General features: G+C 43.6%; 1 long non-coding RNA gene across 4 annotated transcripts; it reads right to left on the bottom strand.

The window, feature by feature from the left end:
• Positions 1 to 414: 414 nt before the first annotated feature.
• On the bottom strand, positions 415 to 21345 carry LOC141585146 (uncharacterized). Of its 4 annotated transcripts, none has more exons than XR_012518485.1 (4): positions 11620 to 21345; positions 10383 to 10553; positions 6170 to 6243; positions 415 to 5038 (listed from the first exon to the last, which is right to left on the bottom strand). It is a non-coding gene; the product is annotated as an uncharacterized LOC141585146 (long non-coding RNA). The 4 variants fall into 4 exon arrangements; XR_012518486.1 differs by having other exon boundaries at positions 10383 to 11775; positions 11859 to 21345; XR_012518484.1 differs by having other exon boundaries at positions 10383 to 11985; positions 12437 to 21345.
• Positions 21346 to 22064: the final 719 nt, after the last annotated feature.

Genomic DNA, 22064 nt, shown 5'->3' with positions numbered 1-22064 from the left:
TCAGGCAGTATGTGTCTGTCTGTGCTTGCCTTATTTCACTTAACATAATGTCTTCCAGGTTTAGCCATGTTGTCCCAAATGACCAAATTTCCTTCTTTTTAAAGGCTGAATCATATTACATTATGTATATGTATCACATTTTCCTCAGCCAGTCATCTATTGATGGACATTTAGGTGGGTTCCGTATCTTAGCTAGTGTGGATAATGCTGCAGTGGACATGGGAGTGCAGATAGATTCTTTGACATACTGAGTTCATTTTCTTTGGATATATACCCAGACTGGGATTGCTGGACCCTATTTTCTTAATAAGAAGACAAAGTAATTCATTGAGAAGAAGAGGGAGGATGTGGGAAGTTGGAAAAGAGAGCAGATGGTGTGGAGTAACTATCTGGAAGAACAGGTTAAGTATTCTCACTATGGACGCACAGTAGGATTCATGGCCATCGTCAAGTGTTCTTTTGAGGTTTATTATTCAGAATTTAAGGTTAAAGCATCAATTTAAAATTAATCAGTCTGGTTCTGTAATTTTCTTCAACAAGTAGCAACTGAGCAGGTGGAGAGTTGCGTTCACCAGGGAAACCTGCAAGTCTTCAGGGCTTCATCCATTAAAAATATCCTCTCTTTAGAACCCAGGGATGGTGGTGGCAGAAAGGAGAACCAGGGAGTGACACTATGCGTTATTCACATTGTTGATCCCTTTGAGTGAGTTTCTATTTTAAGAGCCTGGAGGTCAGTAGTGCTTAATTTAATCAGCTTCTTCCATGTTAAGAAGGAAATTGAAAATCTTAGTACTGAGACAAGTTTCATCAGAAGCTCAGACTAATGAGCCAAGAGTGTTACAGGGTAGAGGAAGATGACTTATCTATTTATTCCAGAAGACAGTTATGACACTGCAGGACAAATTCTTTGGCCTGGACCCTGTTTACCTGGACATTATTAGGGTCTGTTAGGTGCTTGTCTTGGGATCTTTTCTTCCGACAAGCTGTCACTTCTTGGACTGGCCTGCACAATCTTCCCATTAGCTCTGAGGTCAGTCCAGACCTTAGGACGAGAAGATTTTAGGAGCTCTTGTTCAGAACTCAGTGGATTCTAATCTCCTTACTCTGACATACAAGCCTTTTATCTAACGTGGCTTCAACCTTCTTTCCCAAATTCATTTCCCACCACTCCAGTTACACCAAGCTGTTGTAGACCCCTGATGACTTCTATCTTCAACAGTCCCCCCTCTCCACCTATGACATCCTTGGCGGCCTTGTCCACTGGAGAGAGGTTATTGTTCCCTCCAGGTTCCTCAAATGTTCTCTCTTCAAGTTTTCTCTGATTCTGTTCCTCCTCAGTTTTCCCATCAGCACTTAGTATCTGGCTCTCCAGGCACTTATCACATCATGATGTGATTCATGTATTTCTCTACACAATGTTTCTTCAGCGACTATGTCAAATTTCTCTCTGCAGGCCCAGCACTTAGCACAATGCCTTGCATATAATGAGTACTTATGTTTGATAACTAACAGCATCAGATCCAATTTGCTGTGAGAAAAACAACTCTAGAAAAAGAGCTTCTACCTTTTTCCTAAAATAAAAACCCCAAACTGATTTTAAGATCTGTAGCAGTTTGGCAGTTAGTATAGTGAAGCAATTAAGTTTTGGGGTTCTAGGCAGAGACATGAGCTTAAATCCCAACTCTGCCGCTCATGAGTCAGGTACCACTTTGCGCTTCGGTTTCCTCATATGTTTAATAATGAACATAACAGAATGCATTTCATAAGCTTGCTGGACAAATTAGTGGAGACAGCGCATACAACATGCCCTGTCAGTGTTTGCAGTGCTCAGTATATAATGGGCAATCAACACTAGTTATCATGATCACTTACTGTGAATTGTAATTCTCTGGAAGCTAGATTCTTACTGATTTATCTCTGAATCTTTGTCTTGAAGTCTTCAGTATTTTTGTACCTCGACGAATGCATCTCTGCCTTGCATTCCCTTTTTCCCTCTCCCCACCCTCCGGCATACAAACTACCACCCCAAGATGATGGTAGCAAACTAGCACCTGGTTAGCCAACCTCACCATCTTCACTGCCAGCCTGGATCTCTCAACACTACTTTCCAAAGTTGCCTAATGCCATACTCTACCTTCCGGCCTCTGTAGACACCATCATCTCTGGTGGGGTGTCCTCCTGACTCCAGCTTTTCCTGGGCTTCCTCTCCCTGGCTATCTGTATTCCTTAGCCTTCCCGGTTGGTTGTCTTTCCTTCCCTCCTCCGTTGAATCTACTCCATCTCCAATATCTGCCCCACCCCCAGCTTTTCCATCTCCCTCTGGGTCTGTACGGAGCGCCAAGGTTAACCCAATTTCCCATCTGTGGCCACAGTGTACATCTTCTATTTGCCGTAAGCACTTTTGCTGAATCCTATCACTGCCCCCAAGAGAGTATGCTGCCCCAGCTAAATTTCTTAAGATTCTTTTCCAACAAGGATCCCCAGACAATCCAATGTATTAGATCAGACTATACTTTGCTACTTTTAACCGGAGCCATCTAAATAATCCATTCACATCTTCCTAGCTGGAGCTCAAAAGCGTAAGTGTTCTGGCTATAGTAGATGGTGGTGAAAAAAACACAAGGGCTTTGGCTTTTTAGTCAAAGTGTCTTCCCACTCAGAGCTTTAGGCCTATGTGATGTTTTGACTAGAACTCTCCATCCCACTACCAAATAATCTGAGGAAATCAAGGAGATTAACAGCAGATGTACATCTGGGGAAACAAGGAGAACTCCATGTTCTAAATGTGTACATGTTTCCCAAGCCTCCAAGTTAGAGATGACCTTAGCCTATTCATTCAACTCCTTCAAACTAGAGTCTCAGTCCATTGAAATGGCAAATTTAGCCAAGACGGAGAGCGAGGGAGAGACAGACAGACAGAGAGAAAGGGAAGGGAGGGAAAGAAAAAAAAAATAAAAGAAAGCCCAAAAGCTGCCCTGGAACTGATCATTTCTAGATAAATTACCCCTAAGATAGAGTTGCTCTGAGTGAATTAAACAGGCATTTCCTTCCACACCATCAAATGCATTAACAATTTCATAAGACTATTTTTTCTTTTTACTCTCATAGAATTTTGTATATATTTGCATGGACTTGTAAGAAATAACTTCATACATAATAATTATGTTCTATGATCACATTCTACAAAGAAGACATACATAGACCTAAGGCCCTCTATAACCTAAAATAAAATACTTCTGTTACCAAAAATACATGTCCTGCAAAACAAAAGAGAGATTATTTTTATTTGCTAAGGGGAGAAATCACAGGGCGACACAATTATTCCCTTCATCATATTAGTGGTTAGTTAACCAGACACGGGAAAGGAGGTAAAGGCTTAGGGGGAGAAAAATCACTGTTCACAACATTTCGAGTGATGATTCGTTCAACGGTCACAATTCTCTTCCTCCATGTTTAAAAAGGAGCAGAGCCAAGAGGAACTGCATTGTGCTTTCTAGGCTTGCAAAGGATGCCATCCAGATAATTTGGAGAAGGTAGGGGGAAGAAGAGCCCAGATCTCTTCTAATGCTTCAGCTTAAAGCTTCCATGGGGATTGGAGTAGAAATTCACTACACATCTGCATTCCAGCAACCCACTCCCACGTTTAAGCTGCTATTCCCAAGTGCCTGTTACTAAATATAGCTCCTGCCTTTCAGACTGTCAGGAGCGCTCCCGCTGTGTATACCCAGAGCTGAATCTTCACACACTCCTAATATGGTCAGCCCTGCAGCCTATCAGCCTGAGAGCACAGAAGGGAGGCAGTGCTGCCTTTACAGGCTTCCTAAGGTTAACCCTTTCGTGGAAGACAGGATAGGAGAGATTGACCACTGGGAGCAGCAGATTCTCTAGATAAAAATGCCTAAAATCGACATGATCTGGAAACCAGGATGCAGTTTGCTTTCCAAATACAAATGCTTATGGATAGTATTAGATGGAGGAAGCAGGGCAAAAGGAACTGCCCAAACCCCATGGGTCCTTGACATGAAACAGGTGAAGAAAAACAAAGGCAGGAAAGAAAACATTCTCAGGAGGGTGGGAAAGGCAGTAGAAACAAGGGGACTGGCCAGTGTGTGCCACCCCTTCCCTAGAGACTGTGTATCTGTTCTGTGGGAGCAGCTGCTGCCCAGGACAAAGAGAAAAACAGGTGTCCCTGCAAACTTTACAGCAGACCCAGTAGAAAGCACAGAATGGGTTCCGTAGGCCACTCAATATGCTTCCCAGTATTTATGAGATCCTACCACCCCAAAGACAGGGACTGTAACCCCCCAGCGGGGTATCCTTGCCCACTGCCTAGACAGAGCTGATTTATCAAGATAGGGGAATTGCAATAGAGAAAGACTTTAATTCATGCAGAGCCAGCCATATGGGAGCTAGGAGTGTTCTTATTCCTCAGATCAGGATAATTTTGTAGGTAGGGTGTCAGAAAGTGGGGGGTGCTGATTGGGTCAGGTCAGAGATGAAATCATAGCAAGTAGAAGCTGTCCTCTTGCTCTGAGTCAGTTCCTGGGTGGAGTCCATAAGCCCAGATGAGCCAGTTTATAGATGTGGGTGGTGCCAGCTGATCCATCCAGTGCAGGGTCTGCAAAAGATCTCAAGCACCGATGTTAGGTTTTACAATCGTGATGTTATCCTGAGGAGCAATTTGGGAGGTTGAGAATCTTGTAGCCTCCAGCTGCATGACTCCTAAACCATAATTTCTAATCTTGTAGCTAATTTGTTCGTCCTACAAAGGCAGTCTAGTCCCCAGGCAGGAAGGGGGTTTGTTTTGAGAAAGGGTGGTAATTGTCCTTGTTTCAACGCTAAACTATAAACTAAGCTGCTCCCAAAGTGAGTTCAGCCTACGCCCAGGAACGAACAAGGACAGCTTGGAGGTTAGAAGCCAGACGGAGTCGGTTAGGTCGGATCTTCGTCACTGTAATCATTGTCTCAGTTATAATTTTTGCAAAGGCGGTTTTAGGACCAGTCTATATTTCAAAGTGCTGATCAGAGGCCAAAGTTTCTGGAAGAAATAATAAGGAAGCACCGGCCAGAGGTTAGGCAATGAATGCCCCTCATAACTTGCTCAAGTGTTACTGTGAAATGCTAAAATCCTCTTCCTTCCTCTGGAAAAAAAAGGAAATCTCTGTGGTGGCTTCCCAATAAGAGGGCTGTTAGAACTGGCGAGTTCTTTTCTCAGAGAGAGAGTGATGTATAATACAATGAAGTTTCAAGATGTTGATGCTCAGAGCACAGATTTTTGCTGCTGCTTCTCAGCATTTCATGGGTGTCCCTAATTTGGTAGGGGGGTTATATGAATGAGAGATGGAAAGGATGCGGACCCTTGGTAAACAGCATCAAGTATGTATTCACTCAAGGGTTCAGATGTGGGCGCTCCTGCAGGTGGGTCCCATTTCGCTCCTCACTGCAGGACAAGGCTGTGATTATTTGCATTCTGAAGTCCTACGTTAGAAAAATGGTTTTCTACATTTTTATCAAGGCCAGAATTCCAAGAATTACCTCCATTAGAGGTAATTCCAAATTAGAAGTGACAGTGGTTGGGCTTATTTGTGATAAAAAGCATGACCTAAACTGCTAGCTATCATCCTCCTCCTCATAAAAAATGGTTGGGCACATGCAGTGAATTTCTCTGCTGTCCAGCCCAGCTCAGGTTTGTGTCTGTTCCACTTATTACTGCCTCTCTCGGTGGGGGGGGGGGGGGGGGGGTCAAGGACCCCACCTTTTGTCCCACTCAAAAACCAGGGTGGTTTTTGAGCAGGACAGGTAGATGGGAGTTCAGCAGAGTCTCAGGTTGCAAACAGCTGTTCTTCTGCTGTGGACTAAACCCCAGGCAGCCGTGGAAGAAAGGCTCCCTCCTGGCACAGGTGAGACCTGCTTCAAAGGCTCTTTGCTTGGGTAAGAAAAAAGAAAGATGGCTACCTGCATCTTTGGCTTGGCTTCCACGTGGCTCTTGGCCACTGGCCATGCTCTGTCACCTCTGCATTCTTTTCTCCCCTCCTGGTAACCCAGATCTGACCCTTCAAGGTCACCTCCCACCTAAGTCTTTCTGTGTTCCAAGAGGTAGGGTGGGCAAGATCTACCCTGCTTCCCCCTCTCGTCCTGGCTACAACACACATATGGTTTTCTTCTTTACCTTTGTTGTTGCATAAACCCGCAAGTGGGACACTCAGTTCCTCTCAGAGCCTTTGCTTTTAATCCAAATGATCCCTAGAAGTAAATCAAGAAAACTGTAATTAACCGTTTGTTTCCCTTATGGTTTTAGATACAGCAATCCTGATTCTTCTTGTATCAATATGGTAGCCTCTAGCAACTACAGAAAGCATTAGGAAATTTGATGAAGGAAGAATAACAGAAAATAATAGACAAGATATTGTCTTGTACTATCTAATAGACACTATTACAAAAGGAATAAATGGCATGCAATTGGCAGGAAAGGAACACCAAGAGGAAGTTAAAAAGCATTACTTCAGGCTGGGTGTGGTGGCATGCATATAATCCTAGCACTTTGGGATGCCTAGGCAGGAGGATCCCTCGAGTCCAGGAGTTCAAGTTTGCAGTGATCTATGATTGCACTCCAGCCTGGGTGACCATGTGAGACCCTGTCTCATCTCTTTAAAAAAAAAAAAAAGAAAAGAAAAGAAAGAAAAAAGACTAGTTGTTTATTTTCAGTAAAGCATAGATAAGCTTTGTCAGAACTTTCAATACCCGTGTTCGTAGCCCAAATGAAAACTTTAAAAAGAGGTTAAGGGATGCTTCTTTCAAGTTCTTTCAGTGGTTACAGTCAATGTCACTAAATCATAACCTCAAAGCTACAATCCAACTTTTAGCCAGCCTGCCCCACCCCACACAGGGTTAGCCGGGTCCTTTAAAAAAAATATGGACCATGACGGGCAGGTCATGAGGTCAAGAGATCGAGACCATCCTGGCCAACATGGTGAAACCCCGTCTCTACTAAAAATACAAAAATTAGCTGGGCGTGGTGGTGCACACCTGTAGTTCCAGCTACTCAGGAGGGCTGAGGTAGGAGAATTGCTTGAACCCAGGAGGCAGAGGTTGCAGTGAGCCGAGATTGCGCCACTGCACTCCAGCCTGGCACCTGGTGACAGAGCGAGACTGTCTCAAGAAAATGTGGACCGTGAGCATAGCATGTTCATATTTGCAAATGGTTTATATGAGAAATTATTAATGAATAAGATTTCTTTAATTCATTCAACAATTACGAGTTCTGCTCCATGTTACTCTCTATTGTTAGCTGATAGAGATAATTTAATGACAAAAGGGTTTCTACTCATTGTAGCTCTTAGTGGAGGAAACAAAAAGTAAAAATAAATACTGATTTTTATCATTACTATGAAGGGAATAAATAGAGTGATATGATGAGTAAGATAATATCTACAACAGGGGCACTATTTTAGAGAGTACAGTCTGAAGAGGAAGACCTCTCTAAGAATAGTACACTTTAAAACAGAACCAGTTTAGGATGAGAAACAGAAGTAACGTCAGTGCATGGCTTGAGTCTTTGGCAAAAGGAGAGGAAGGAGGAGAGAGGTAAGGCTGGTCAGTAGGGAGGGAACAGAAAAGGCCACAAAAAAAGTTGACATTTTCATTCTAATTTGAGTGGGAAGCCATGGAAGAGATCTTAGCAGAGAAGGAACGTGATCTGAATTCCAGGTTTAATGTCAACAGTCACTAAATTGTGCTCTAATTATTAATAACCGCAGCTTTATCATCACATCGATGTCAGCGCAGATACCCAGATACCTGCGGTGCGCCTAGGTATCTTCCCCCTTCGCCCCCTCCCCCACCACACACACATGGTTTTCTTCTTCACCTTGGTGGTTGCATAAGCCCGCAAGGGGGACACTCAAGAGGCTATTGCAAGTTTAGCCTCTTAAAGTTTGAAGATTCTTCATCATGAGGAACTGAGTCATTTTGGAAGTTAATCTGTATCGCAGAATCCCAGGTAGAAAGGGGTGATAGTTGGGAAGGTGGGGGTGAAAGAGGGGTAGCGGGAGGGATAGTTTAGGGATGGAACTGTTCTACTTCAGATCATATCGAGCATTAGATTCTCATAAGGATCACACAACCCTCGATCCCTTGCGTGCACAGTTCACAGTAGGGTTTGCGCTCCTGAGAACTGAATGTCCCTGCTGATCTGACAAGAGGTGGAGCTCAGGTGGTAATGCTCACTTGCCCGCTGCTCACCTCCTGTTGGGTGGCCCAGTTCCTGGCAGGCCGCAGACTGGTATGAGTCTGTGGTCCTGGGGTTAGGAACCCCTGATGCAGAAGACCTGTTACCCTGATCTTGGTACTATATTCCAGGCCTAGGAAACTAAACTGGTAAAGACAAGTAAGCTTCCTATTTCGGACATCAGGCCTGGGAATCAACTGTCAGTAAAACAGTACATGAAGAATATAATGATTTCAGCAGCAGTGCCGTGGGTGAGCTTTCATCCCTATGATTTTGGCTAATATCTTGATGGTGTTTTTATAGCTACTGATACCACAGGTCGTTAGCACTTAGGTGAAAACATCTACACCGAATTCTTTCCTACCTGAGTCTAACTTAACTTCTGGTGACTTGGGGGTGAAGAGAGAGGGGACTGACAATATTTAATTTGGAATGGGCTGAGATATATTTTGGTGGGTAGAGATTTTTCTCTGCAGGATTGACCACCTAAACTTTTAAGAGCTACATATGGAGAATGACAGGCTTCCCATGCCATTGGCAAGGCCTCGAGGGTCTCAATAAAGCATCACTTAATATTCATGAGGTTTCTTTCATGCCTGCCCTCCTTAGTCTCAGGCTACAGAGAGGGTTAGGTAGAGGTGCTTCTGAAGTACTCTCTGATGAACGGAAGCATAAATCTTGAGTTTAATTAGTAATGCTATTCAGCTCCAAGACAGCTGACATGCCCTTTGTAGGGCTTTGAGTTGGTAAAGCCAGGGGATCAATATCAGTTTAAAGGCCGTTTCTCACTGTTCACACTTAGAACACAACAAAGCAAAGAATTCTTCTAGGAAAGAGCAGAGAGATCAGTGTCTTCAAAAGTGGGTGAAGATGTAGACAATAACCGTTTTTCACAACAACAGCAGAACCATTATGTGTTTTAAACACAGATTTATAATGGGTGGGTTTGTGTGAATGTGTGCATTTGGCAAAGTTCTCAAGAGCTGTTCTTTCTTCATGGGGGGAAAAAAAAGAAACTCTTAATAAAGGCCAAGGAAACTATTTCAGCTAAGAAAGGAACTGCGGTGGCTTGTAATGTAACTCATGAAATAATTGTAGCCAGAGCCAGAAAGTGCAGTCATTGGGAAACCCTCAGTAAGTACAAGCCTGCGAGGGGCCCCAGACAGCTGTGCTTTCATCTTTACAGTCTCTACTCCAGGAAAATGACCTTATGATGGCTTTCAAGACCTATATTTCTTTATGAAAGAAACTGCTAGAGGGAATAAGAAAATCCTAGACAGGCCCTAAAAAAGGAATAGAAGAGCAAGTTCTTTTGAGTTTACTTAGAAAATGATTAAGATAAAAGATAATTTCAAAAGAGTTTAAAGTACAAAAGAGGCCCTGGGGGAGGGAAGAGACCGTAGCCAGGACACATGGTCAGATGAGGCCTTCACAAGCCAATTGCTGAAATGGATGATGAAATTAAAAGCCATTGATTTAATTAGGTCACCTCAGCACTTTGATCAGGGAGACCATTTACCAAGTGTGAAGTTGCTTGATACTTGGCTATTACAACAGAAGGAAGAAAAGAAGGATCAATGGTTGAAGAAGCACTCATGGATATGCGCAGAGACAAAGCGCCTAATGAGCAGGTGAGTGGGCCCCGTGCTTGCTGGGGTCTGGATTTGCGTTCGCTCTCCTCAGATGCCTTTCTCTGTCCTGTTCTGTACTGTGGAGGCGACTGACTCCTACACACCGTCTAGGCTCCTGGTTGGAACTGAGACTAGAGAGTGGGAGGAAAGACAGATCTGGGTATTTTCCTCTGCTCTGCCCTCTACTTTCACTGCTAAGCTCTGACAAGGCAGCATCCTCTCAGGCCACTGCCTCCTGGCCTCTAGTTCTCCATGGGCTCTGGAGACACCGTAACCCTGCCATTCAGCTCTGCAGGTGATAATGGCTTTCTGCTCTTGCTAATCTCTGGTTGCCTCCCCATCTCCCTTCACCCTACCCACACCTTTCACAATAGCCCCTCTTACATTCACTTCACTCAAACCTCTGGCGTTGAACTGCTTTTCCTGCCAGAACACTGACTCATATAGTGCTAAATACCTCATCACACACACAAAAGGACTGCAATTGTATTCTAAGGCAAATGGCTACAGTATACCATGGGTACCTTATTTAGATGCAGTGTCTCTGTGTGGAAAATCTTGCGACATTAGTACAGAACTCGGATTCACAGTTTGTTGTTTGCTTTCTTTGTTTTCAGCAGGGGTCCATGTTCTTTCTGTAGGCATGATAGAAGTCTGGGCCAGAGCTCCAGATAGCCATTATAAAATCTACATTACTGGGAACCCAGAAAGATAAAACAGCAGAGGTTAGTTGTAGCAAATTTTCAGAGTAGTGTTAATGTTACAGTCTTGCTAATGCACCACAATGTAGCAGTCTCTTGTTTGAGGTATCCCGGAGTTCTTTGCTTCCTGACCCAGAAAATTAAGGAGTGTGGACACTGGAATGAAAGTTTAATAACTAAATGGGAAGGGGAGGACTGTGCTGACTGGTCTGCAAGCCATTTTGGAAAAAGCACCACTTACAAAGAGGTATCACAGTATCAACAACCAATTAGAGGCAGAGCTGAAGGATTGGCCGGACCTTGGCCTGGGACCCATCAGGGGCTGAAGTGATGACTCACCCTATGTAAATGAAGACTTAGCCAACAGCTAATTACAGAAAGGTAAGCGTATGTAAAATAGGTGAAAAGCAAGTGACTAAGGCATACCAAGGAGAGAGAAATGTGTCCCAAAAGGGATAGAATTTGTTCATCAGGGTTCACAGAGTGTTTCCATTCAAGGATGCAGGCTCTTTCTTATCTAGGGCCTACAGTTTGTTTGAAGAAATTTTTATTAAGGACCCACCTTAACTGCCTGCCTGACTGGTTTCTTTCTTTCTCCTAAGAGAGTTTAAGACTTGACAAATATTTTCCAAAGAATCATTTCTAAAGGAATAGAGGCACTGTGCATTCGCTTTCCCCCAGCAATGAGAAGGCAGTCAAGACAAGAGACTGGTACATAGACAAGAGAGAGCAAAGGAGAGAGGAAAGAGACAGGGTTGGGGGCAGGGGCGGTGGGGAAAAGAGAGAACTATAAATTCTTCCTTAAACTTCAGCCAGGGCTAGTAAATTTTCCTTTTTTAGAAAACTGAATAATTTTATTTGCAGAATTAATGCCAAGATTTTGGCTATGCAAAAAGGGCCAGCCTACATACTTAATTTATAACCCAGAACTGACAGGCCTTTCCTGAACAAGTCTAAGTATTTCACCCTCCCCTATCCTTGGTCCTTCCACTGCCCCATGATATGCTTCATTGTCTTTACCAGCCCTTGGCACCACTTAACATTACATGATGGTGCTTACGTGTTTGTTGATTGTTGGTCTTGCACCTGGAATACCAGCTCCATGACGCCAGGTGTGCTGTGTGCTGGTTCACCAGCACCTGGTAGACAGTGGGCATCAAGGTTCATGTGAACAGGGGAACCCAGCAAGGCTGGGAACCTGTGGTGGTGATTTCTCCTGAAAGGCACATGGATAGGTGGTGTTGACCAAGCAGCTGTGATTATATTTTGTCTCAGGAAGTCTGAATCCAGGACACTTACTTATTCAAAGGCATTTCTCTCCAAAAATTACTTTTTTGTGAAAACCTGTTTCAGGGATTGATTCACATGTTGTTTGTGGCAGAGAATGAAGTGTCTCTTTTCTCTTCCTTAGTGCTGTGTTTTCTTCCTATGAAAAGAAAAAAGAAAAGACTCCAGATGGAGAGCCTCAGATTGTCGGCAGATTTTTTGAAATTCCCCTGGAATTTGTATTGGTGATCCAGTTTGGTGCAGACTGACAAGTGAGTAATCTTCTATCTTATCGCTTTAATTTCAGGCTTCAGAGATGCCCAGCTCTGTTGTTCAAAGAGTTTTATTAAAAATTTGTGAGGAGGGAAAAGCAGTGGCTGTGGGCCTGTCTGATTTCATTATCTCTGACAGAGCGCACAGATGAAACGGAGCCAGTGAAAGGCCACAGCCAGCCATTCAAGGCGCTGGGCTAAAGCAAAGGCCTCTGGAGCCTCCCTGCACTGATCATACATGTTCTAATCTGTTGGGATCTGTCTTAGTCCATGTTGCATTGCATGTAACACAGTGCCTGAAACTGGGTAGTTTCAAAAGAAAAGGAATTTATTGCTTACAGTAGTGAAGGCTGAGAAGTCCAGTGTCACAGGGACACATCTGGTGAGATGGGGACTTGCTGGTGGGGCCTCTCTGCAGCATCCTCAGGCGGCACAGCAAACCACATAGCGAGGGTGCTCAGCATGCCAGCTCACGTTTCGTTTCCTCTTACAAAGCCAGCGGTTCCACACCTGTGATAACTCGTTAATCCAAGAATCTATGAGTGAATTAATCCATTCATGAGGGCAGAGCCCTTATAACCCAAACACCTTTTTTTTTTTTTTTTTGAGGCGGAGTTTCATTCTTGTTACCCAGGTTGGAGTGCAATGGCGCGATCTTGGCTCACCACAGCCTCTGCCTCCTGGGTTCAGGCAATTCTCCTGCCTCAGCCTCCTGAGTAGCTGGGATTACAGGCACATGCCACCATGCCCAGCTAATTTTTTGTATTTTTAGTAGAAACGGGGTTTCACCATGTTGACCAGGATGGTCTCGATCTCTTGACCTCGTGATCCACCCGCCTCGGCCTCCCAAAGTGCTGGGATTACAGGCTTGAGCCACCGCGCCCGGCCCTTCCAAACACCTCTTAAAGGACCCATCCCTCAGTACTGCCACATTGGAGATTAAGTTTCAACATGAGTTTTGGAGGGGTCATTCAAACCATAGCAGGATTTCTCATACATGAATCTCAATACATAACCTAGTGTAGACTTCTCAGTTGTTAAACTACAGCCATCTATTCAAAAGACACAGACCTACGAAGCCCCAGTCTTCAACTTGCTTTACTCAGTGCAATTTTTGCTGTTGTTCATCTCACTAGCAAAACTGCATTCTCTGATAATTTTTCCTGTAAGTCCAGATTGAGCGACCAGCTGCCAACAGTTCCTCTGCCAGCTTTGATGCATAGTTGGAATCTAGCATTCGATAAAGGCATTCGGACTGCATTCAGACAATGTTTGAATCATCCAAAGTCTAGCTACAGACCTCACAATACTCTCAAAGGCAAGGATTGGCCTGAGGCACCGACTGAAATGGAGGTCCTGGGGAGAGGGCAGACTGGCTTTTCTGTCCCATAAGAAGGAGCACTAGGTCGTATAAAGACAGTTAGCCCAGTCAACCAATCTGCCCCTTCCCATACATATTTTTCTAGTTGCCAAGGGGAGTCTCCAGCTTTAAGAGTGGCTGTACTGAAAGATGTCCAATGGAGTTTTGCAAAGAATTGGGATGAATAAAGGGCTGGAAGGAGTGCACTGGTAATACAGAATGGGCAAGAATGCCAAATATGCAGGTAGATGGTGAAGAGCCCCAGCCCCAGAGTCTGGATTTAAACCCTAGCATTTCTCAACTCTCAAGAAATGGTAAGCTCAATGGAGAGCTTTCTCAAAATGCCCACGTCTGGGCACAACCCCCCAGAAAATTAAACTAGAATCAAATTAGAACCTCTGATGCTACCTAAAAGTTTTAGTACAATGTGTAAGGTCGCATGATTCAATATATTAAAAGTCTAAGAAAACCATCAATGCAGAAAAAAATGCAGAGCAAATGAAGAAGGTGAGTTTCTTTGGTTCCCCTGGCCATACTCTGAGAGGTAATGGTGGCATTGCAGAACCAAAGGGTTTCCAACCAAAGAGAAAAGTAGAGCTAGGGTGACCCAGGACAGGGAGGGCCACCTCCTGCTCAGGCCCTAGGACTCCATAGCTGCCTTGAGGTCTTTGGAAACTCCCAGGCCTGCGCTCAGGGCTATAAAACTACCTCATCTACCTAAGGCCAGGCAGCACTACCTTTGATTCTTTGTTAAAATCCCACTGACCACCAATGGTAAAAGTATTGCCGCTTTTTCAATAGACTCCTTCCATCTTATCTAAGAACTTTGTTCTTGCTTAACCTAACCTATTTGTTTCCTTGCACAAGAGAAAGAGGATGGCTTTTTTCCCTTATATATTAGGGGCCATATTAAACTTGACAGTGGTACCGATTTTCATTCAAAGATTCATTCCCCTATCCAGTGGGGTTGCACAGGGTACTATCTGTAGAGCTACAGGTGTTAGCCTTGGCCCTTAGGATGCTGAGGTAGACACAGATTAGAGAAGCATGCTACAGGTGCAAATGAGTGAATACAGACATACACACACACACACACACACACACACACACACACACGAAGCCATTAGCATGACAAAGAAAGGAACATCGCAGCAATAACACAACCAGGAGAAGACCCATTTTCTTTTTTTTCCTAGGTGAACTCAGCAAGGGTAGAGAATGACCCATTTTAACTTAGACAGTGATCAAATGGTTCATGTAAACCATGATTTTCACTGTTGCTTCCCCAGTCCAAGAAATTATGCTTTTCTCTGAAGAACTGATATTGCACTCTAAATGATATATTTGGCACTAGAATTCAGTGTTCTGTTTCTCTGTAGGATGATAATGGAGACTGGATACATGTCTAATTCTCAAGTTACATAATTAGTAACTCTACACCATGCGAAATTAAAAACAAACAAAAAAAATGTCCTGCTGTAAGATAGCATCTCAGGAGGCAAAGCTGAAGTTGTTCTGTAGGTTTAAGTTATTTAGTATGACAGCTTCTTTAGCCCTGAGTCATTACTGTTTGCTGCTTCTGTTAATATTGCCATTATTATTATTATTAATCACTGTGAAGAGGAAATATCACCATAGAAACTTGGAGGCTGGAGAGCGGAAGGGAGAGAGGGAATGGCTCCAACACAGATGCTCAAAACCACAGCTCTCTGCATCTCCCGAGAAGCCTTTGAAGAAAACACTCAGAAAGGTATTTTCTTCAAAGAGAAGAATTTAGGATTTGGTTTTCTATCTCTAGTTTTCATGAGGTCACAGTTCACCCTTCGGTGAATAACCCCATGGAGGGCAGGGAAGACCAAATAAGAAATGACATGAAGATGGGCACTGCATCTGTAATGGGATAAATCAGCTAGTCCCCTTTTATTCCCCTTTTGGTTCTTCAGGTATGTCATTAATATTTCTTATCCACAGACTCAAGATGCCCTTTTCCAGAACACAATCTTTTTTTTTTTTCAGAACATACAATCTTAAGTTGACTTAATAAGCTGTACTTCTGATCTCAGATCTTCTTACACATTGGGTTTCAGTTCACTCACTACGTCTGGGGATTCACAGAGGTCTATGCCACTCTTGGTCATAATTAGGAACTGACTTGGGCAACACTGGGAATCAGAACCTTTTTTTAAAAAAAAGTATTTCCCCTGAACAAAGAGAAGTTCCTCCTTTGGTGAAATACATCTTTGCAGAACTAATGGTTAATTTCTCGTTTACTTGGAGGGCATTGTATCTCCTCCCTGGAATCTCAATTAGACAAGCAGGGTCCCTTCCCCACCTCACTCTCCCCTCACCCCAGACACACACTCTTGCTTTCAACCTCTTTGCTGCTGAAGGTGTCCCTTGGCACACACAGAAAGAGAGAAGAGTCTCTCCAAGGATATCTTTTAAAGTGAGAAGGGCAGGGCCAGCAACTGCAACCACAGCAAACAGTCCACATCCAGAGTGCACAGTCTTGCCTCACAGGTAAGAATTCAGGTCAATTCAAATATTTCCAAAACACCTCTCAGAGCCAAACACTGAGCCCTGTGCACTTAAGGAGCAAACACTGCAGTCCTCAACTCAGGGATGCAGCCCTCCCTGTTTATGTTTGGTTCGGTTCACACAGGAATATTGACAGTCCATAGATTTTAAGTTACTACTAGGTCTCACCTCTGAGATTTTCAGAACTCCATACCATAGCTGTGATTGGATGCAGTCTGTACTAAACTCTTAATAACCATCATTAATATTTAATAGGACCAAACAACATACAAACTGCTATTATATTCACTGTGTCTGGTGCATAGTAGGCGCTGTGAAATAAGAAATGGATGAATGCAAAATGACGCAATTTTTAAGAGATTAAAATGACCAGGGGATGATGAGAACTCTCCGTGGTGTGAGCTTCACTTTCCAGAAGCAATTTCCAAACATCGATATTTATGACAGCATTCTGTCTAGATTTCCAAAACAGTTCCCATTTTGATTAGTTTGCCTTCTTATTGCCACAAATACCCTTGTACTTGCCATATTGGGTACCTTGTATTCTTAGTTTATAGTCAGCAAAATTAAGACTTGCTGCATTCTTTGCTGCATAACCAGGCCTAGGCCTCATAAACATAAAAAGCAGTCCTAGGTCACTCTCAATTTCTAGGCTGCAAGCATACTATATGTGTGTGTATGACTGTGTGTATGAAGATTGCCAAATCAAGGTTACAAAAGTTGTGAGATGATTTACACATCAGCATTAAACAACTTAATACCTTGAAGCCCCCCAAAATACAATGTAATATAATTGTGCTATTCCCCTGAAATATATATAATTGTGTGTGGGCACACACATACACTCACCCTCTTTGGATGGTGTGGTTTGTTACTGGGTCACCCCGCTTAATGATATATAAACAACCTTTGGTCTTGTCCTTGGATCCCCATATTTCTGGCTGGCTAGAAGTTCATTTGGTTATCATATTTTTTTTATTGCATTGGTTATCACATTATACATCTAAAGGGGAGAGGCCATAATGATAGTAAATGCCCTTCTGGCTGCCAGGTGAAAGGCCTTAGGGTGCATGCTAATAAACCAGCCCTAAAGATGAGTACAGGTCGCAAGTCAACTGTTGTTCTGCCTAAGAGGAGACAGCACTTTCCCAGAAACGGACTGGGAGCATTGTCTGAGCTCTGTCCTTCGCTGTCCTTGCTTTGAGCTCACAGTTTGGAAAGAGCTGGGAAAAGCCCTGTGGCCTGGAAACAATTTCATAAGCTGAAACAGTTTTAAAACTAACTGCAGGGTTGTTAGAACCTCAGCTATGAGCTCTCTTTTTCCACAGTACCTTCAAAGGGAGCCATAAGTAAAGCACAAACAGAATCAGCTTTCAAAAGCTCCCTGGCTTCCCACCTGCTGCTGTGGGCTTCCTGTGGGAAACAGGGAACCACTGGCCTGTGGGAGAGGAATCAACTATTTCCCAGAGCCACCGGGAGAGCACTTTTCAAAGGTAAAAGGAAATCTTCCCATGAAGCTGTTAGTCACCAAGCCCACAGTGAACGAGACAGTGGTGGTGAGTTTTGGAGACATTTTAAAGCATAGGAAGGGAGAATTACTTCTACGTATATTAGCATTCACAATCTCTGTCCTCACAAGGCCTATTCCTGGGGCATTGGTACTTAACAAGAGTTATGATAGAAAGATTTTCAGATGGGTGCGGTGGCTCACCCCTGTACTCCCAACACTTAGGGAGGCCGAGGTGGGCAGATCACCTGAGATCACGGGTTTAAAACCAGCCTGCTCAATATGGTAAAACCCGGTCTCTACTAAAAATACAAAAATAAGCCAGGCATAGTGGTGCCTGCCTCTAGACCCTGCTACTCAGGAGGCTAGAGGTTGCAGTGAGCCAAGATATCGCACCATTCCACTCCAGCCTAGGCGACAGAGCAAGACTCCGCCACAAAAAAATTTCTTTTTCTACTAAATTAAGGAATAGAAATATAACATGATGACAGTTTAAGACTTAGGAACTCCTATGTTCCTTCTCTTCCACCATCCTCCATGAAAGCAGGGAGTGGTGCTGGCTTCATGGAATATATTTTCTCTATTAAGAAAGCCGCCCCTCCCCTCTGTCCTTTTCAATAGCTGTCTAGAGTCTGGGTCACATCATTTGGTAAAGGCTTGGGTCAACTTGTTCAATCACCCATATTTATGTTAGTGATTAAACCATGAAGAGAGTGGAAAGCAAGGGATACTGAGAGTTTAAATACTGGCTGAGCTCCATTGCAGCAGACATCATTGAAAAGTCTGAAAAACAAATGTTGTGTTAGCCATGCAGTCAGTGTCTGAGCTTTCTCTCATATGCCTTACTCATAGCACTGAGGAGTGAATAAAATTGCTAGGTAACTAACAATAATAACCATTTTTATTGAGCACTCTTACGTGCAAGGCATGGTGTTAAATGCTCTTTATACATTATTTAATTCAGTTAACTCCTAAGAAGCTTGCATTATTTCTTCCCCTTTTTCATGTGAAAAACTGAGGTTTAGAAAGGACAAGTGACTTGTCCAAGGTCACATAGGAGTGTTGGTGAACTCAAGATTCAGACTCGTATTATTTAACTATAAAGACCAAGATGAGAGAAAAGGAAACGTGCTGAAATTCTCATGGCATTTATCAACAATTCCAGTCATTTGAGACTTAACACAGTCTACAACGTGTCAATGATCATTTCAAGTTTTATAATCACATTAAGATCGCAAAATCCTTTAGGTCAAAGACTGAGTATTTTACTTTTTTATATTCTTCAAAGTCCCTACCATAGCAATTTATACAAAAGAAGCAATGAACAAAAATGTGCATTAATAAATCTAAAAGAGGGGAGTTAAATTATCAAGTGAGTTGAAGAAAAAATGAGCCTACTAAAATAAAGAGGATGAAGATGAGCATTTGTCTTCCCCATTTTCCAGGGTATGGATCATTTTTAAGAGACAAATTCCAGGTCTACCTCAAGCTCCCAAGGAGGAAACTATTCTAGCTTAATTAACTTTCTGAAAAAGCTATCTTGAAAAGGAAGAGGGCAGTGGAATCCTCCAACAACCTCCTTAATATGTCAGTGGGAAATGATTCCAGCAAAGCTCTAATGTAAATCAAGCTTGGCTCCCCAAAGCCCCAGATACGTACAGTTTCAGAGGCTCATCCCTTTAATCTTTCTGCTCTCTCCCAAGGGCTTATAACTTCCACAGAGGCTGGAGGGCAGAAGGAGTCACAGCAGCTCAGCCCTGATACAAAAGTAAGCCAATGAGGGACTGTGAGCCATCAGGAGTGAGCAAGATAAGCAGCAGAATCCTCTAAGGAAAAACCCCCAGGCAGAAATGCCAAGGAAAAAGGTCCCAGAAAGTTTATAGATTCCCATGGGCTTGGAAAGAGAAGCATCCTTACAGCATAGCCTCAAAGAAAGGGCCATGCTGCTTTCGTCCCAGGAGGGCTGTGTTGTCCATACTGTCTCCTTTTGAGAAGTGTGTCTCCCACATGTGCATATGCACTGCATGCACACGGCTGCCCTAACTGTACTCAATTCTCTTTCTTGTCTATATCAAAGTATGCAGTTGTGATTCATTAAACAACACTGGACTCTAGGTGACCAACATGATTCCTGGGGGCAGCTGCACACAAGTCAGTAGAAAGTGGAGAAAGTAACACCAATAAGTAAGGTGAGTAAAATACCCCCTACCCAGTCTTGTGATAATTTAGCAGTAACTGTCACTTAGATTTCAGTATTTCTCTTTCATATGTACAAGTAGGATGTGTTACCCTTTAAGACAAAATTCTGGGGATAAGGGGAGAGATATTCTGTTTTCAACATTTGTCTGGTGCCATTTCTAAATATAATCTGTGGCTAAAGCCCAACCCTATGGCTGGATAAGTGTCCTAAGGCTGGGGCTTTAGGACACCACTTCCCTCCCAGCCCTACCTCCTAGCCAGCAGGGTCTCTGCCAGCAGTGCACATCTGTGGTCATGGCCCAGGGAGGAGAGGGTTGTCCTCACAAATGCTGCCTTTGTGGACACTTTGGCAATCCTCATGGGTGATGCCAAAGCCTGCCTCTGAGTTCAGGTTTCCCCCACTGCAATGTGATACACTGCCATTAGGTGCCTGGTGCTGTCTGCTGTTTTGAAAATATTTGCTTCTAACTCCAGCTACCATTTGTTTGTAACCTTTACTCCTATCCATATGTCAGCTTGAAACTGCCACTGTAGGCTTTGGGTCTCCCTGGACTTTCACAAGACTAGACACCATATCCTCTTAGAATGGTTTGGACAGTCAAGAGCATTGTCATGAGCTGTTCACTACCGCAAGCACAGTCTACTTTTTTAAAGGGCTGCAGTTGTGTGTCACTTCCAAGCTACTATGGTGAGGACCAAGAAAGAGAAACAAAGGGTTAGAAAGCAAAATAGCTGGGTAGAATTTTAAAAAAAAATTGTGCATGCTATCAAAGTAAATGGAAAAACTAATATCAAATTTGCTTGGTATTTCAAGAAAACAGTGACATAGCAAAAGAGGAAGAACTCTATTAAAGAAGTGGTACAACCCATGACAATTCAAAAACAAGCCAGGCGCAGTGGCTCACACCTATAATCCCAGAACTTTGGGAGGCCAAGGTAGGCAGATCACCTGAGGTCAGGATTTCAAGACCAGCATAGCTAACATGGTGAAACCCTGTCTCTACTAAAAAAAAATTTGCGAGGTGTGGTGGCAGGTGCCTGTAATCCCAGCTACTTGGGAGGCTGAGACAGGAGAATCACTTGAACCCAGGAAGTGGAGGTTGCAGTGGGCCAAGATCATGCCATTGTACAATCTGGGCAACAAGAGTGAAACTATCTCAAAAAATAAAAATAAAAATAAATAATAATAAAAAATCAGGACATTGCTGGTAAGATGGCCGAATAGGAACAGCTCTGGTGCACGGCTCCCAGCAAAGGCAATGCAGAAGGCAGATGATCTCTGCATTTCCAACTGAGTGGCACCTGGAAAGCCAGGGAGACATAACTGTTCACTCCCCTGAAAATGGGGGCTGAAGTGAGACAGCCAAGGGATAGGGTTTGGCAGGTCCCACTCCCTGACAAAGACCAGCAAGCTAAGATTCACTGGCTTGAAATTCTCAGAGCCATCACAGCAGTCTGAGCTCCAGCTGGGATGTTTGAGCTCGGTGCTGGGAGGGGCATCCGCCATTGCTGAGGCTCAAGTAGGTGGTTTTAACCTCACCTGTGTAAATAAACTCACTGGGAAGTTCAAACAATGCAGACCCCACAGCAGCTCAGCAAGTCCTCTGCAGGCAGACTATGTCCCTAAACTCCCTCCTTGCTAGGCAGAGCATCCCTGGAATGAATGAATGAATGAATGAATGAATGAATGAATGAATAAATAAATAAATAAATAAATAAATAAATAAGCAGCCTGTCAGGGACTTATGAATAAAGCCCCCAACTTCCTGGGACAGAGTGAGTACCTTGGAAAAGGGCCAGTTGTGGGTACAGTTTCAGCAGACTTAAAGATCCCTGCCTGGCAACTCTGGAGAGAACAATGGATTTTCCAGCACAGTGTTCAAGCTCTGATAAGGGACAGACTGCCTCGTGAAGTGACTCCCTGACCCCCATGCATCCTCACTGGGAGATACATTCTACCAGGGGCTGACAGACACCTCATATAGGAGAGCACCACTGGCATCTGGTAAGTACCCTTTTGGGATGAAGCTACCAGTGGAAGGAACAAGCAGCAATCTTTGCTGGTCTGCAACCCCCACTGGTGAGTCCCAGGCAAGCAAGGTCTGGAGTGGACCTCCGGCAAACTCCAGCAGACCTGCAGAAGGGGGGTCTGACTGTTAGAAGGAAAACTAACAGAAAGAGTTTCATCATCAACAGAGAGGACATCCATTCAGAGACCCCACCCAAAGGTCACCAACATCGAAGACCAAGGTAGATAAATCCATGAAGATGGAAGAACCCAGCACAAAAAGGCTGAAAATTCCAAAAACCAGAATACCTCTTTACCAAGGGATCACAACACCTCACCAGCAAGGGAACAAAAC

The sequence above is a fragment of the Saimiri boliviensis genome, chromosome 7 (genome assembly GCF_048565385.1).
Source record: "Saimiri boliviensis isolate mSaiBol1 chromosome 7, mSaiBol1.pri, whole genome shotgun sequence".
NCBI classification, from domain to species: domain Eukaryota; kingdom Metazoa; phylum Chordata; class Mammalia; order Primates; family Cebidae; genus Saimiri; species Saimiri boliviensis.
This window is presented reverse-complemented; position numbering and strand designations above follow the sequence as displayed.